Source organism: Anabrus simplex, chromosome 13, assembly GCF_040414725.1.
Source record: "Anabrus simplex isolate iqAnaSimp1 chromosome 13, ASM4041472v1, whole genome shotgun sequence".
NCBI lineage: Eukaryota > Metazoa > Arthropoda > Insecta > Orthoptera > Tettigoniidae > Anabrus > Anabrus simplex.
This window is the reverse complement of record NC_090277.1, coordinates 71004630-71021748: the sequence shown is the minus strand read 5'-3', so window position 1 is coordinate 71021748 and position 17119 is coordinate 71004630. Positions and strand designations below refer to the sequence as shown.

General features: G+C 43.2%; 1 protein-coding gene across 2 annotated transcripts in view; it reads left to right on the top strand.

Annotated features, from left to right (window-relative positions):
* r (carbamoyl-phosphate synthetase 2, aspartate transcarbamylase, and dihydroorotase rudimentary) overlaps positions 1 to 17119 on the top strand; it is a 394723-nt gene that overhangs the window by 11982 nt on the left and 365622 nt on the right. The gene's annotated exons all lie outside the window — the stretch shown is intronic.

Below are 17119 nucleotides of genomic sequence, written 5' to 3'. Positions count from 1 at the left end.
TCCTCGTCTTTTAAAGGGGAGTGGGACAGGAAGACTTACAGTGACCGTCATATTTTTTCGGCCTGAGTTCCTTTAAAAAATAAAAAAGAGATTAATAACAAACATAATATATAGTTTAATTTTGCTTACTTCAGAATGAATAGTTACGCATACAGATACCAAAAATAAACATGCACTTCATTTCATGATAGACAAAAAATTTGAAACTTATGAATATAATTACAATAACTTAATACAAAATTGCCTGTTCATAAATATTCGGACAAAAATGTGCAAGTACAACAAAAATTTGAAGGATGGAGTCCATGTAGGAGTATTGATACTTGGTGATTCTTGCCTTCCTGCGAAGCACTTCAGTCGGGCGTCTCGGCATGCTCTCCACGAGCTTTCTTTTGGTAGAATGGGACAATTTTTCCCACTCCTCTTGCAGTCATCTCTTTACATCAGCTTTGGAATGTATACTCGTAGGATGCTTCCGGATGTTGGTTTCCAGTGTGTGTGTATGTTCAGTCTTCAGCCCTAAGGCTGGTTGGATCCTGAACAGCTCCGCCATCAGCTGTCATAGATGGCTTAGGCATCACTGAAGAGGCGTACTAGGGAAATGAGGAGTGATGTAGTTTCCCTTTGCTTTCCTCACAGAGCCAGAAGTTGCTATTACATATCAGTCTGCCAAGCCCACTGAATTGCATGCACCAACCGCCCTATGAGCAACATTTTCAGACCATTCATAGCAGGGTCTGGCATATCCCATAAATTCTCTATGGTGTTAATGTCAGGACTTTGTGGGGAAGGATTCACGACTTTAGGACAGTTGCACAACAACCATAGCCGTACATTATAGGCCGTTTGTTTCGGGTCGTTGTCCTGATAAAATTTAAAAGTCTCCAACTCCCATATTTTCTGCACTTTTCTTCAGGTTGATTTTTTAAAAATCTGAATATACTGTTTCAGCTCACTTGAGCCGACATACAGCCCCACACCATAACATGTCCCCCTCCATGTTTTACCGTTGTCTTCATATTTCTTTCTTTAAACTCTTTATTGGGCTGTTTCCAAATTATGATGCGCCCATCTGAGCCAGAAACGTTGAATTTCGATTCATCGCAGAAAATTAGTCTTCCACCAGTTCATATCTTTGCTACGATGCTCCTTACCAAATTTTTGTCGTTTGATCCTAATTATTTTGTTGATACAGGGCTTCCTTCCTGCAGTTCGCCCGTGATAATCACGTCTATATAAAACCTCCCGGATTGTACTTGCACTGATTTTCTTTCCAAACTCAGTCTCAGTGGTTGTAACTCAGTAAGATGTGGATTTATTTTCACTTTTCTTACTACTGCTAGTAAGGACCCTCGGCGACCTGTCTGTGGAAAATTTTCAATTCTGTCTTGACATTTGTATCAGCAGGTAATATCGTTAACAGTACTTTTCGTCTGACTGTCACTGTATCTTTTTTGTCATACTACGTTGGCATGTACTCTATATAAGACCTCTGATGACGCATTTGGTGAATATTTTAAAACTTTGCAACAGGTCGCCCAAAAGAGTTTCGGCTTCTCTACCATTTGACAACTAAAATCGAATAGTACACGTACCGAGCTCGATAGCTGCAGTCGCTTAAGTGCGGTCAGTATTCGGGAGATAGTAGGTTCGAACCCCACTGTCGGCAGCCCTGAAAATGGGTTAGCCATTCCCTGTCCCATCGTCACCATAAGACCTGTCTGTGTCGGTTAGTCGTAAAGCAACTAGCAAAAAAAATAAAATAAAATACACGCAGGCAGGCTAAATAAGACGATCAAAATACCTGCATACACATTATTATTATTATTATTATTATTATTATTATTATATTTCGAATAATTATGCCGAACTAAGGAACGCGTTTGAACCTATGTGGCACATGGTTGTTTCTTTTCTTCGCAGTCTCTCTTCATTCGTCCACTGAGTTTTGTGTTCTGCCCATCTTGTTGATTTTCTTTTATGTTTTTGAGCTTATTAGGCTACTAAACTTTGTTCTACCGGACCAGTTGGCCATGTCCATGTGCTTAGGGCCGCCCATCTGCGAGCTTGTATTCGGGACCCCCCTTCCCCGCTGTCGGCAGCCCCGAAGATGATTTTCCGTGGTTTCCTATTGTCACACCAGGCTGTATCTTAATGAAAGCCACGGCCGCTTCTGTCCCATTCCTAGCCCATCGTCTTCATATCTGTGTCGGTGCGACGTAAGTTGCAATAAAAGAAAACTTTGAATGGTTCCTTCGCTCATACTAACTTATTTATTTTGACTAAGCAGTTGTGGTTTTTCAGGGGTACGTCTAGTTTTAGGCGTTTTTCAGCCTACTATTAGCCATTCTGTAGAAGTGTCGTGCGTAGAATTTCATCGCCTTTTCCTAATTATTGTATCAGTGATTTGATATATAGTATCCTGTGTTTTCGTTTTCATCCAAATTTCATTTTCGCATTTTGGCCCTAGGATGTTGTTTCGTTCGATATGGATCACTATGAAGCACGGAGTAACAGTGAATTAGAATCCGTCTTCATTCGTTTGCTTTGACGTTCCGCCAATATTCCTTCCTTCTATCATTTAATTTCTTTCTTCGGAGAAGATCCCCTGCGAGCCATTGGTCTCTTCACACCGTTCGCCTGGAACGGTTTCTTTCGTTGCTGTTGTAGCAGCCTCAGTAGTGGAGAATGTTGGGAAGAGTGTGGGCATTTTATTGCTTCGACTGGACGTTTGAAGTAGCGTTGGCAGTCAGTGCTCAAGTAGGAGCTGGGCCTCGATCAGGTGGTGGGGACTGCTGCTCGCTTAACACTTGATACTGGGCCTCAGGGGCTCAACTTTGGAGCGAGCGTGGGTTGGCGACCACGGGGCCCTTAGCTGAGTCCTGGCATTGTGTCCACTCACTTGTGCCAGGCTCCTCACTGTCATCTATCCTACTGGCCTCCCTTGGTCAAGTCTTCTTCTTTTCCGACCCCGACGCTATTAGGTTTCCGAGGGCTTCACGCCCTTCTTGGCTCTTGTCTTTCTTTGGCTGATACCTTCATTTTCGAAGTGTCGGATCCCTTCCATTTTTCTTAAGTGTTATATAGAGAATAGTTGCCTAGTTGTACTTCCTCTTAAAGCAATAATCACCACCACTTGATACTGTTATAAATTAGTTTCGGCACCTTTCGACTGTATTAAGACAGCAGATTAAGGGACTCCGGAAATGGCCCTAGAAAAGCGAAACATTTGAAGTTGTTAATTTCCAATATGTGTAGTGTTCTGCTGGCCCATGGTGTAGGGGTAGCGTGCCTGCCTACCCGGAGGCCCCGGGTTCGATTCCTGGCCAGGTCAGGGATTTTTACCTGGACCTGAGGGCTGGTTCGAGGTCCACTCAGCCTACGTGATTAGAATTGAGGAGCTATCTGATGGTGAGATAGCGGGCCCGGTCTCGAAAGCCAGGAATAACGGTCAAGAGGATTCGTCGTGCTGACCACACGACACCTCGTAATCTGCGGGCGTTCGGGCTGAGCAGCGGTCGCTTGGTAGGCCAAGGCCCTTCAAGGGCTGCAGTGCCATGGGGGGGGGGGTTATAGTGTTCTATCTGACAATTTTTCCCGCCCTTGTGCATCCTTGACCTGGACCAGCGAACACTTACGACCTGAACCCATTTGTTCGAAAGTTCAGGTCTGATCTCCGATATTAAAGGAAAGACAGTTTTGTCAATCGCTTCTCGTCCATTCTTGGGAGATTGATGATTGGAAGTCCATTGTCGTTCCCCTATGGGTGTTCACCTGTCGTGAACTTGGCGACCGCGGTTTCTACAGCTGAGTTTAGCATTGCTTCCACTTGTGCAAGTCTCCTCGGTTATATGGCATCTCTTTTCCGACTCTGAGACGGTATTACAGTAGTTTTGTGAGGCCTAGGGAACCTTTCATATTCGCGCCCTTCCTGACCCCTCTTTTTTCCGATACCTTCATTCTTCAAAGTGTCGGACCTGTTCTCTTCTGATTGGTGTTAATAGAGGATGGTAGTCCGGTTAAAACAATAATTGCCACCTCAGCTGTGAGCAAATTTTCGCATTTTCCCCGCAATGCTGGAGCAATGATGTCCTTCCTTGTCATGCATCTGCAGTAGGTGAGCGCAGACGAATGCACAATACCGTTCATGGAGAGGAACTATCGTTTTCCCGGTCTGAGTCTCGCTGAAAGTGTGAGCGAGCCCCAAACCTGCTGAAATTGCGTACCTCTGACAGAAATCTTCGGTTCTGTCTTCCTAAAATATAAACATAAATTACCTTAATGGACCGTCTATGAAGTGGAAACCTGCCTCTAACGGACAATTACCTCAGTTCCTAGATCTATTTATTGTAAATCACTCTGAATTAAGCCGAAACTTTAAAACACAGAAACTGAAACTATTATATGTCCTTAAACGAAAGATTTCCAATTTTCCTAGTGGATCGTTTAGTAATATTTTCTACATCCGATGGTCTGTGATGCAAGGAATGGGTTGGACACACCCAGAGAGAGTGGTGGGGTGATGGATATTGTTTTAGGCAACCAGAGGGAAGGATACCGTAGTCGATGGATAGGATTAACAAGATGTCACCTCCGGTGGTGTCTGGTCGGGTCTTCCATTACTTAATTCCTGTTGCTCGGAGGCTTTGTGTTTGTGACGTCTTCCGCATTATATTTCAGTCTTAGGTAGGGCTCCATCCTCACATACGCGCAGGTCACACGCCATTATCATTATTTTGCACACTTTCGCGGTAACGGTATTCAAGAAATTGCACAGATTTTAGTAAAGCAAAGCACAATAAACCTTAATTTACACTACATATTTACGCAGAATTTGAACCCATACATTTTCGAACAGTTCCAGTCGTGGCAATGAGCACCGTCTTCTACAGGGTCTTGTAGGTGTTGGCATCTAACTTCTTCCGTCCTTCCACTAGTTTTAGGTCCAGCAGCTGAATTCGAATCGATGATTGGTACAATTACCACTTCTTCATAGTGCGATAGTCTTGGAATATGTTCTGCTTGTTGATTTTCTCCATATACTTTTCTTTGAGGTTCCCGGTGTTCGATCAGAGCGGCACGTTCTCTAACACCACTATATCCGGTCTGTTGTGATAATTGTTCGGTCCCAGTACATTTTAATCTCTTCATTTTCGAGTACAGTTTGAGGGTTGTACTTACAATAGGGAAGTCTTTCAATAACCAGCCCCTATGTAATAGCAAGTTCTTCGTACAAATTTCTGGCAACCGAGTCGTGGCGTTCCTTTTACTCCCTTCCTGACAAGTGTGAGCATCGGGAAGTAACGTGATGGATGGTTTCTTTCAATTATTATCATCTCCCGTGGTGGATCCTGGAAACGTCATAGTTGGCTGTGAGACTCTTGAAATTGATTTTAAGAACTAAACTAGCAGTCGCTGAGTAATTCTGTTGTTGCTCCAATTTAGGTGCGCAACTTACCTTTCCGTTTACTGTACATTGGGACGATGCTGTGGTGGGTGTGCTTTTACCTTGCATCAACTGCTTCACAACCCTCGTCATAAGAGCTGTCTGTGTCGTGCGATGTCAAGCCGAGAGAGAATCTATTATTGCACAATACTGTAGCACAGTACAAGAGCCTGCTCATCTACTGTATGTGTGTAAACGTTGATAAACCAACTTGAAGATTAACGGATTTTAGAGGAAGAAAGTTTTATCAGGAATTCAACGAATAAACAATGTGATAAAAGTAGTGGGGAAAGCAGTGAACAAGTGCTATTATTACTTTAGACTCCCAACAACGGAGTGTAGCCAAAATCCGTCCTTGATCGTTTCTAATAAGAAGAATTAACAGTTAGAAGGTAGTACGAGTCATTGTGGTACAAACCGTCTACTGGTATTGAATATGAATGCTTCTGAAACTGCCGTGTAGTGAACTGACTTTGAATTCCACGAAAAGGAAGACGGACCATCAGAACTACAAGCGATCCAGCAAATTGGTCAGAAGCTATCGACAGACATTTTAGATTAATATCAGTTAAGGAAGATCGTGCTAAGAACGTGATATCCAGAGAAATAAACTAGACGTTGTTTTAGTCTATACCGTCGCTTTCACCGCCGTCCAAATGATGGCAAAGCTTCTACTTGGAAAGAAAATATGTAGTTTTTGAAACTCTGTTCGTGCTTGCAAACTATGTAATAATCTGAACTTTCAGTACTGTGAATAGATTGACCTGGGCTAAGCAAGGCTGTAGGATGATGACTTCATTTTCTTCTTTCTTGATTTATCAAGACATGTGTTTCTTTTTTCTTCTGGGCAAGGTTTCTTTGTTGTTGCCCCCTCCCCGTGTAGATCTGTCACGCCCCACCCGTTTGGGAACCACTGGTTTAATTGAAGATTATCTTATACCCGCTGCTTCTTCCCGGTTTAGTCGGCATATGATGTACCTGTGGCTCGGTTTTCGGGCCGATTGCTCTTCCTGACGCCAACCCCATGTGAAGTTGCTGTAGTGTGATGTTTAGAGATGAGTCATTTATTATGCAGAGCAAGAGGAATTAACCCTGTGGTTGTTTTGTGTCATTAGTCTATAGAATGGTTTGATGCAGCTTCCTACCCTATCCAGTGTTAACCTTTTCATTTATACGTAACTGCTACACCTACTCTGTGTTTGTCATATTCACACCTTGGTTCTTATCGCCTACACTTTCCTCAACAAGTCCTGTCATTCCATCTTTTATCAAATCGCTCTCCCCTCACCAATTCGATTTTGTATCTCTTCATTTGTAATTTCGATCTATCAATCTCACCCTCAGCGTTCTGGTCTAACGCCACATTTCAAAAGCTTCCGTGCTCCTTCCGCCTGAGCTAGTTATCTTCCATGTTTCAATTCCATACACTGTCACGCACCAGACGAAAGTCTTAAAAACGTCTTCTAATTCCTATATTATTGTTCTAAGTGAACAGTTTTTCTTTTAACCCCCGTCCCGGTTGCCCTATTTCACATCTACCCGGCTGTAGCCCGCACCGACCAGCATGCGAGTCCTTTTCACATACAGTATGCCCGGCAAGCGAACGACAGCTACGTATGACGAGTTGGAGTGGATCGCAATAAATCATAAATCCAAATCCAATCCAATCAGTATGAAAAGAGACTAGGTGCGGGCATGCTTTGTGCTTTTTGAAGATTTAAAAGATGACGGGGACAAGTTTTTCAACTATTTTAGGATAAGCGTGAACATGCGAGAATCAACAATTCTATTCAGCACCGTAACACGTTCTTCAGAGATTAGAACATCCAGCCTATTCAGATGTTGCGGTCATAATAAAATTGTGTTGAGTCCACTGACGAAGCTTGAGACATGTCTGACGTATTGGGGGAGCTGAAAGTTTTGTGCTCCATGTTCATAGCACTGTACGTTAGGATTCTGTCCTTATAAGGTTCTTGAGTCTTATCTTATAATATGGTTCGGTCATGTACTAACATCAGTATTTCAATATCAGTTTCCGCCAGGATAACAAAATAATATTGAATTGATGCTACTCAAGAACACGAAGAAAACAAGGAAACACAACACTCGAAAACTTCAGATAGCTGCTGTGCTGGCTGTAAAAAAACCTGGGTATCTACAACGTAGGCTAATCGTCACAGCCCACGCATTTGTAATAATTTTCTTCATAGTAATGGCTATTATATTTGAGGGTTTTGGAAATTAGTTAGTTGCCATTACACTTGGTGTTCCAGATATGGCCTTTCCTCGTATAAACAATATGAGATTTTGATTATTACTTCCTTCATTAACACCACTACTTAGAAGTAGTCAGGTGTAGTCCTCCACTGCCCTCACAGTCTGGTTTTGACGGACCGACAGTGGGAGCTTCGTACTACTATAGCAAACACCTGTGGGTGGGGGACGCAGACGAAGAATACCTTGCCTGTCGTAAGAGGTGACTAAAAGGGGCGACCAAGGAATGATTGCGTTCGAACCATGGTGATTAGTACCACCACGCGGGGAACACCATGGGTCACTTTTACTTGCGCGCAGTGCCACTATGTTAGATACAAAATAAGTTTGTGATTAGTAGCTCAGGATGCATTTTACAGTACTTGTGATTCGTACCCACTATATGAGGAACACCACGGAATAGTGCGGGTCCCAGTGGTTAGTACACGTATGTGATGAACACCATAGGTTTGCGTTGCCTGTAAATGGCGCTGCAATGTGCGAAACACCTTAGGTCTGTGTTACATGTGCGAATTTAATTACCTGGGAATAGTACCATAATGTGTGGAATTCCTCGAGTCTACGTTACATTTGATTAGTACCGCACCATAACACATAGCGTGGTTCTACTTTCCTCGCGATCAGTACCATTATGAGGGGCTGATGATTTGGATTTTGGACTCCTTTAGACTACAAGCATCATCGATTCAGTATTGTGCTATAGAAGCAATCCCTTGGTCAGTAATACTGTTGTTTTATGTCAGTTTCTGTGAATGTGAGGCATTGCGGGTTGGATCCACTGATTTTCATGTACGTCCATTCATTCTTCGTCCTCACGTTTTGAATTCTGGTCAGTGGAGGATTTTGGGCTTTTAATTTGTCATTACATTTCGTGTCATTTCGTACCATTAGGGGCCGATGACCTAGATGTTAGTTCCCTTTAAACAACAAGCGATCATTGACAAGTAATCATAGGAGGGGAGTGTGGGAGGAGTCATTCGACCGGCCCAGGAATGGAATGAATGAAGCCCCCATTTAGCGAGGAGGATAGGAACTGTGCTGGCTTCCTCTGGGTCAGGTTATGAGGGTGTTTAGGGGTTGTAGTAACGATGTAAAGGAGAGTGCATATAAGTCTGGTAAGACCCCAACTAGAGTATGGTTCCAGTGTATGGGACCCTCACCAGGATTACCTGATTCAAGAACTGGAAAAAATCCAAAGAAAAGCAGCTCGATTTGTTCTGGGTGATTTCCGACAAAAGAGTAGCGTTACTAAAATGTTGCAATGTTTGGGTTGGGAAGAATTGAGAGAAAGAAGAAGAGCTGCTCGACTAAGTGGTATGTTCCGAGCTGTCAGCGGAGAGATGACGTGGATTGACATTAGTAGACGAATAGGTTTGAATGGCGTCTATAAAAGCAGGAAAGATCACAATATGAAGATAAAGTTGGAATTCAAGAGGACAAACTGGGGCAAATATTCATTTATAGGAAGGGGAGTTAGGGATTGGAATAACTTACCAAGGGAGATGTTCAATAAATTTCCAATTTCTTTGAAATCATTTCGGAAAAGGCTAGGAAAGCAACAGATAGGGAATCTGCCACCTGGGCGACTGCCCTAAACGCAGATCAGTATTGATTGATTGATTGATTAATGACCGACAGATGGAGTGAAATTATATTGGAGTCTGTTGACCGGGAAAACTGGAGTACCCGCTTCTGCTTTGCGCAGCACATATATCACATGGAGTGACCGGGATTTGAACCCCGGAACCCAGAGGTGAGAAGCCGGCGCGCTGCCACGGAGGCTCTACGTGAAACATAATATGCTGAAGGAGAAATTACTTTGTGAAGCTCTGTGAGGAGACTGTACCAAATGAAGATATCTGGAGGCTGTTGATCGTTTCACCGTGCTTTTCATTTATCAGTAGAGTTAGATCCAACAGTACCCTTAGTCAATTCTCTGTGTTCTAGGACGATTCTACTTGTACGTCTTGTTTACAACATTGCTAGTTTCCTATTCCCTTGTGTTGTCTTCTTTTCCGTCCACGGGTACTTCTGATAGCACACAATTGTTCTTGGAGATATCTCAGCAATTCTCTCACTTTAAATATTCTAAACATCATTCATTATTTCTTGGCGTGACGTAAAGAAGTTTTTAAACGTTGTGTCTGTAAGGACAGGCGCTGACTCGAGACTAAGTGCTTGGTAACTCAAAGCGACGGTTTGTCAACGGAAGGTAGCTGGGCGTCTCGATGTGATAGCATTTCTGCAATCTAAGCAACCTTGAACTTATCATTGCAGCGTGCAGAACTCTTTACCTTTTCACAGCCTTATGCATGCCCCACACCTGATCTTTCTAATGGTTGAAATAGGCTACACAGCTACTGAACGACAATGTTAGCAACAGTTTTCTCCTTTACAGGAACTGGACAATGGCTCTTCATCATTTCCTAAAAATTCCAAAGTATAATCTTCCTTCATGCTTTCTTTACACTTGTGCGCACCCAGCTCAGGAGACAGCTGTGAAAGAAAAACACAAGGCACATGATTATCGTCAAAATACCGTAAAGCCATTTATGAATCGTCCGTCCAGAGGAACAAAACTACAGGGGGAGACGTGTTGACATCCGAGTTAACTTGGACGTGGGATGGAAAAGGATAACCCAAACTAATGGCAAGCATATAAACGCCGAGACAAAATTTTCGTCCATTGTGGGTACCTTAATTAAGGCCATGGTTGCTTCTTTCCCACTCCTAGCCGTTTGTGGCCATAAGACGTGTCTGTGACGTTGCGACGTAAATAATTTTTTTTTAAATCGAGGATATGTTCTATTTGACACCCATAGGCGACGTGGAAGTGTGGATGTGGGATGAGAATGCGGTAGGGAGAGAATGAAGGCCGGTGTCAGCACGTAGCCTGCTCCTGTCGAATACCACTGAAGGGTCTGCTCAAGGCTTACCGTCTCCGTCCGACGGACGAGTCATCAGCAACAACGTCATATGCCATCACTCCATACAAGCAACGCGGAGATGTTTGTAATTGAATCCAGGCCTGTTGCACGCGATCTCGTCCCCAACCCCGACGGCTAACCACGGTGTCAGACGATGTATCGAGACTACTAGTAATAAAATAATATTTTCATTCCGTACCGTAAAAGGGTAGGGTGCTCTCGTAGAGAGTTACGCGTTTTCTCAGGCCCAAAAAAAATTGAAGCACCGATAGAGTTTGTCGTACGGTTAGGGGCGCGTAGCTCTGAGCTTGCATCCCGGAGATAGCGGGTTCGAACCCCGCTGTCGATATCCCTGAAGATGGTTTTCTGTGGTTTCCCATTTTCACACCAGGCAAATGCTGGGGCCGCGCCTTAATGAGGGCCACGGCCACTTGTATTCCTTTCCTATTCCATCGTACCATAAGACCACACTGTATCTTCTTTTTCAGTATTCCATTTGTTGATATCCCAGTCTACTCTTTTTATTATCTGGGTCTCACACGGTTTTTTGGAAGTTGTACTTTGGTATCATATGATCAGAAGTCATGCGTAGAACTTCCTCTGTTATTACCCTGTTAATTTTACAGTGTCCTAGATTGGGTTTTTGTGCATTCCAACACTCTGATTGTGCCAGTCTATATGAACTCATTCTAGCCTGTCCTTTTGTGAAATTACATAGTGATGTGAGGTCTAGTAAAGTATTCAAGGCTTCTGTGGCGTAGTTCTCATAGCGCCAGTTATGGCTATGCATGCCATTCTCTGTAGGGTATCCAATCTACTTCTGACATTTCCTTGCCTTACTTTCTGCCACCAGATTATTGCAGCATAGTCCATCAACAGTCTAATGAGTAATGATCATTTTATATATATATATACCAATGAAGATCTTAGGCCGCATGTCTTCCCGGTGGCTCTCTTACATGCATACAGCAAGTTCTTGGCCCAGGTTACGTTCCTTTCTATATGTGGATTCCAGGTTAGATTTTTATCTAACACTACACCTAGGTGTAGTGCCAGTTCTTCCATATACAGGGTTATTCACCTAACATGTTACACGGAAATAACTTCTAAACGATTAAAGATATTGGCATTCTGTTTTTATACTCGTAAATGGTAATCAGGATCTTGTAAAATAACGTGCTACTTAGTTTCATGGGGTGATTAATAACAGAGATATTGATACTAACTCCATATTTTTAAATGGAACGTCACAAATTTATACAGCTGGCCTAAAAGTTCAACTGCGTACAAGTTCAAATATGTAAGTATTTTCAAAATCGGACAAGTACTTTTTGAGATATAAATAAGAACAACATGCGCGGTTTCACATGCCGCATCAGACGGCGTGCAGTCGGGCAAAGACATACTGACGCGCAAACAGTTTCCTGGAAGTGAGTTCAGCCTCAGAACGGATACCAGGCATGTATTGTAAACATAATGTGATGTACCGAGGCTAGGAAAACAACAGATGGGGAATCTGCCATCTGGTCGACTGCCCTAAACGCATATCATTAATGATTGATTGATTGATTGATTGATACTGTAACATACCATGGGTGTGCAAAGTTATTGTATGGCTGGCAAACACACAACGGGGAAGGTAGATTAATTTTTTTTGTTTCGTTTCGCTGTGACATCCATGTGTAATAAGCTGCGCTCAGTTTAGCGTCTTTTCCTACTGATGGGAATGCGAAGGATTTGGAAAGGACGTCAGTCGTGGCCTATCCCAAAGGTACCTATCCGGTATTTGCCTGGTGTTGAACATGGGACTCCATGCAAATCACTTTCATGTTGGGCGAGGCAGGACTCGAACCTGCGCTCTTCCGAATGCAGAGCAGTCTGTCGAGCTTTTAAATCACGTGTAGCGGCTAGCATTCGTAGCTGTCGCCGCGGTGATGCGGGTTAAATTCCCGGCTCTGATAAGCTATTCAATTCTGGTTGGAGGGCTGGAACGGGGTACACTCAGCCTCGTGAGGCAAGACCTATCCTGGAAGTGTTTTCGTGGTTTCCCACCGCTACTCCAGGCAAATGTCGGGATGGTTCCTTACTTACTACAACGGCCACCTCCGTCCCAATTCCTCACCTGAATTACAAATACAGTACACTACTACAGACACCACAATAACACAGGCTATCAGACACATTCTAACATACATACAGTACACACACACACACACACCCAAGCACATGGGGCTTCACGACCACGATGTCCAAGCCCCGGAAATCAAATAACTACTATTCTCTGTACCCCTTCGAGTGTCTTAATCACGTACGTCTGGAGAGGAACCCGAACAATAAGATGCAATAATTACTGAAAGTGCGACCGTATAAGCATTTCTGTTCTGGAGTAGACTTAGTGTTTGAAAATGTGGATTTTGTCATGCAATCGCAGTGCGAATGACACACGTCTTGCAAACAAATGGAAATAGTAAGATAAGGTAGTGTAGCTGCTATTAGAGGGCGTAGGAGGGGAAGGTCTTGTCCGCCCTGTTCTCCTGGAAAACGTACCCTTAACATACGACAGGATATGTGGTTCAAGCACGACGGGTCTTCTGCCCACTATTCGCTTGTGGCCCGGCAAGTCTTAAACGAGATATTTCCCGGTCGATGGATCGAGGGAAACTCTTCGGTCTGTGACATCATCCCTCGCGATGTGCATTGCCGTTGATGGTGAACACTTCGAGCACAAAATTAAATATACACAATGTGTATGCGGATCAGTGAGACGCAGTCCGGCTCCATGGCTAAATGGTTAGGGTGCTGGCCTTTGGTCACAGGGGTCCCGGGTTTGATTCCCGGCAGGGTCGGGAATTTTAACCATAATTGGTTAATTTCGCTGGCATGGGGTCTGGATGTATGTGCCGTCTTCATCATTTCATCGTCATCACCACGCGCAGGTCACCTATGGGAGTCAAATCAAAAGACCTGCACCTGGCGAGCCGAACTTGTCTTCGGACATTCCGGGCTCTGAAAGCCATATGCCATTTCATTTTTTACTCAGACGCACGTATTCAAACATCACCCACCTCGTATCTTTATTGTTGCGATAATTCAGCCTCCAGCCAATCGTCTACGAATGGCTTTGCCACATAAAGTACTGAACTCGTTGCCAACACGGTCTCTACATACAAAATGCCCGCCTCATAACAATTACACTGACGAGACGTTGTTATGTTCCCATTCCTACGCCCTTAGGATCATTTCCAATGATTCTACTTGGGACATTATTAATTTGCTTTCCTAGAAGGAGCTCTTCCGGTGTTTTTTGTTATGCTTATTTCTCAACTTATACAGTAGTATGTACTGTACACTAAAACGAGTGGCAATTATAGCTTTCGTTATGTTCCTTTTAAGGCAAAGTGCTTATTTTATTCCTTTTAAACACATCAACCCTCCGTATCCTGTCATGACTTCGCTTGTCATACACACTTTACAAACCCATCACAGGTGTACGAGGTGCTTACATGCCTGGTATCCATTCTGTGCCTGAACTCACTCCCAGGAAACTGCTTGCGCGTCAATATCTGCTTGCCCGACTTCACACCGTCTGATGCAAAACCGCGCATGCTGTTCTTATTTATATCTCAAAAAGTACTTGTCCGATTTTAAAAATGCTTACATATTTAAACTTGCAGGCAGATGAACGTTTAGTCCTGCTGTATGAATTTGTGCTGTTCCATTTAAAAATATGGAGTTGGTATCAATATCTCGGTTATTAATCACCCCATGAGACTAATTGGCACGTTATTTTACAAGACCATGGGTACCATTTACGAATATGTAAACAGAATGCCGATATATTTAATCGTTTAGAAGTTATTTCCGTGTAACATGTTAGGTGAATAACCCCGCATATATCTTGCCCAAAGAGATTCAGTGGTCTCTTTCCCTCTAATTTTCTCCTTCTTGTAAAAGGGACCGAAGTTATCTTGCTCGGGTTGACTGATAGTTGTTCTTCCCGACACCAGTTCTCCACAAGGTTAAGTGATCTTTGCATGAGGTCCTGGATAACACTCATCAGCTTACCTCGTACCACAATCACTAGGTCATCTGCGTATCCGTGTGTATAAAAACCTTGTTCGTTGAGCATTGCTATGAGTTTGTTCACCGCGAGGTTCCACAGCAAAGGCGAAATAACTCCTCCCTGAGCGCAACCTCGGCTGGCCCTAACCGTCAGCGTTTCTTCAAACAAGGTTGCTTTTATCTTCCTTCCCTCTAACTTTGATTTACAGTAATCCAGTTGACGACTGTTTTACTCACCTTGCTCTTTTCCAATGCTTTGGTCGTAGTCATAAGTTGTATTGCTGAAGGCTCCTTCTATATCTGGAAATGTCGCCAGTGCAATTTCTTTATATTCTAGGCTTTCCTCTAGTTTACAAACCAACTGGTGGAGTGCTACTTCAGTGGATCTGCCAGGTCTATATGCAGACTGATTTTCATGTAACGTTGAGTTCAGTTGCACCGTTCTTCTGATATATTTATCCAGAATTTTCTCCATTGCTTTCAGCATGGAGGAGGTTAAACATAATGGTCTGTATGCTTTGGCCTGGGCATAATTTTCCCTTCCAGGCTTTAGTTTCAGACCATGATTTCGGCACGTACCCTAAAGCTAGACTAGCTCTGAAGAGGTCCGCCAGGGCATTGACGAGTGTCTCCCGTCCTTCCTGTAGGAGTATCGGAAGTATCTCATCTGGCCCCGGAGCCTTTATAGGATGAAACATGGTGATTGCCCATATTACACGGTTATGTTTTATTATTCTGTTGGCACAGTTCCAGTCTGCTCTTCGAGCTCCGGTCTCTGTTCCAACCGTTTCTTCTTTTGTCATCTCCACAGCCTCATGTAAGTCACACGCCGTTAGTATCTCCAGCGTGTCCCTCCCCGCCTGAGTAAATGTCTTGTCTGGTTTCTCCACTGTCCCCACTTGATTTATATGGGTTGCTTTCAGAACCTTCTGGAGCCTTGCTGTTTCAGTGTGAAATTCCACTTTCTCACAGTCTTCAAGATTTTCTTTTTTCTTTCCGTATCTCTAAGTTATCCTCAGTGAGTTTCCTATGATATACAGCCCACATACCATTTCTAGATGATATTCTATACAACATTCTAACCTTTTTCATTTTGGCTAGTTTGTTGTTCCACCACCTTACATTTTTTGGTGTTTTTCTTTTCTTTGAGAGGACAGTTGTTATGGAATGAGTCTATAATGGCCTCTTATAATAGTTCCACTGCCTCATCCAATTCTTTCTGTCCTCTCACGTTAGTTGGAATTTTTTGTACAGACTTCCCAAGAACTTTTCTGTTTCTGTCCCAGTTAATTCTTTTTTGGGTCTCTATACATCTCAGTCCCACATAGTCTCGCATCTATTGCAAATTGGATGTGCTGATTATCTGCCAATGATGGTTCTTCCAGCACCTTCCAGTCTTTAATAAAGTTTGCAATATGCGTAGTGCTTAGTGTATGGTAATGTCTATTACCTCCCTACGATTTTTATTTATAAATGCAGGCTTGTTTCCTAGGTTTAGTATCGTCAACTCAGTTCCAATAATAAATTCTAGTAAAGACTCGCCTCTTGCGTTTGCAGTTCGTGCTGCCCCATGACATGTGGTGTGAATTTGCATCTGCTCAAAGGACTAGTTGTTCGCTTTTCCTCTTGGCGTTGCAAATTAGGTTCTCAACTTCTTCTGGTGGGGGCAGATTAGTTGAGTCCTATGGTTATTTCTCTGGGTCCCTCCCAATTTCCAAGTTTAATCTTGGCCACGGTTAAGTCCCGTGAACAGTGTTCCTGTTCACATGTTATCCGATGTTGTACATCAGCTTACCGCCAGTCCTGCTACTCTTGCCCTTGACTACCACGTCAGCAGCCTCGGACTTGAACTTCATGGTGAAATTGGCCACAGCTGCTTTTTTTTAATGCTGGACTGATCTCGTTACTTATGTGTTTTGGTAGTACTATTCTACCTGTTATCGGAGCACACCATATCCCCTATGTAAAGCATCACTCCTCTGCATTAATTTGTTGCCTCGCTAAACCGGAAATTCGCCTGATTCATGCAGAAACAGGGTCACTTTTAATAACATGCGCAATACAAGCGAAACATAATGGGTTTGTGGTGTTTTCTACTTCATGCCTCCGACATTATTTATTCCGTTAGTATCGTAACGTTTAAGCTGAGATCCCTTCCTTGCTAGCCTGAATCGTTAATGTCTACAGAGTTCATCCGTATTTACACACTAACCACCAAGATTTCACCAGTAGGTGATAAAAATTAGTCACTTGCAACAGTACCAATGAAATATGTAATGTCTTGAATTTGATCTATTTGGATCTTGACTATACCCTATTATTAGAACCTGGAGTTTAGTAAATATGCCAAAAAAATACGTATTAAACAGGCCCTCAAAAGTGCCTTTAAATTAGCAAAGGAAATATGGAA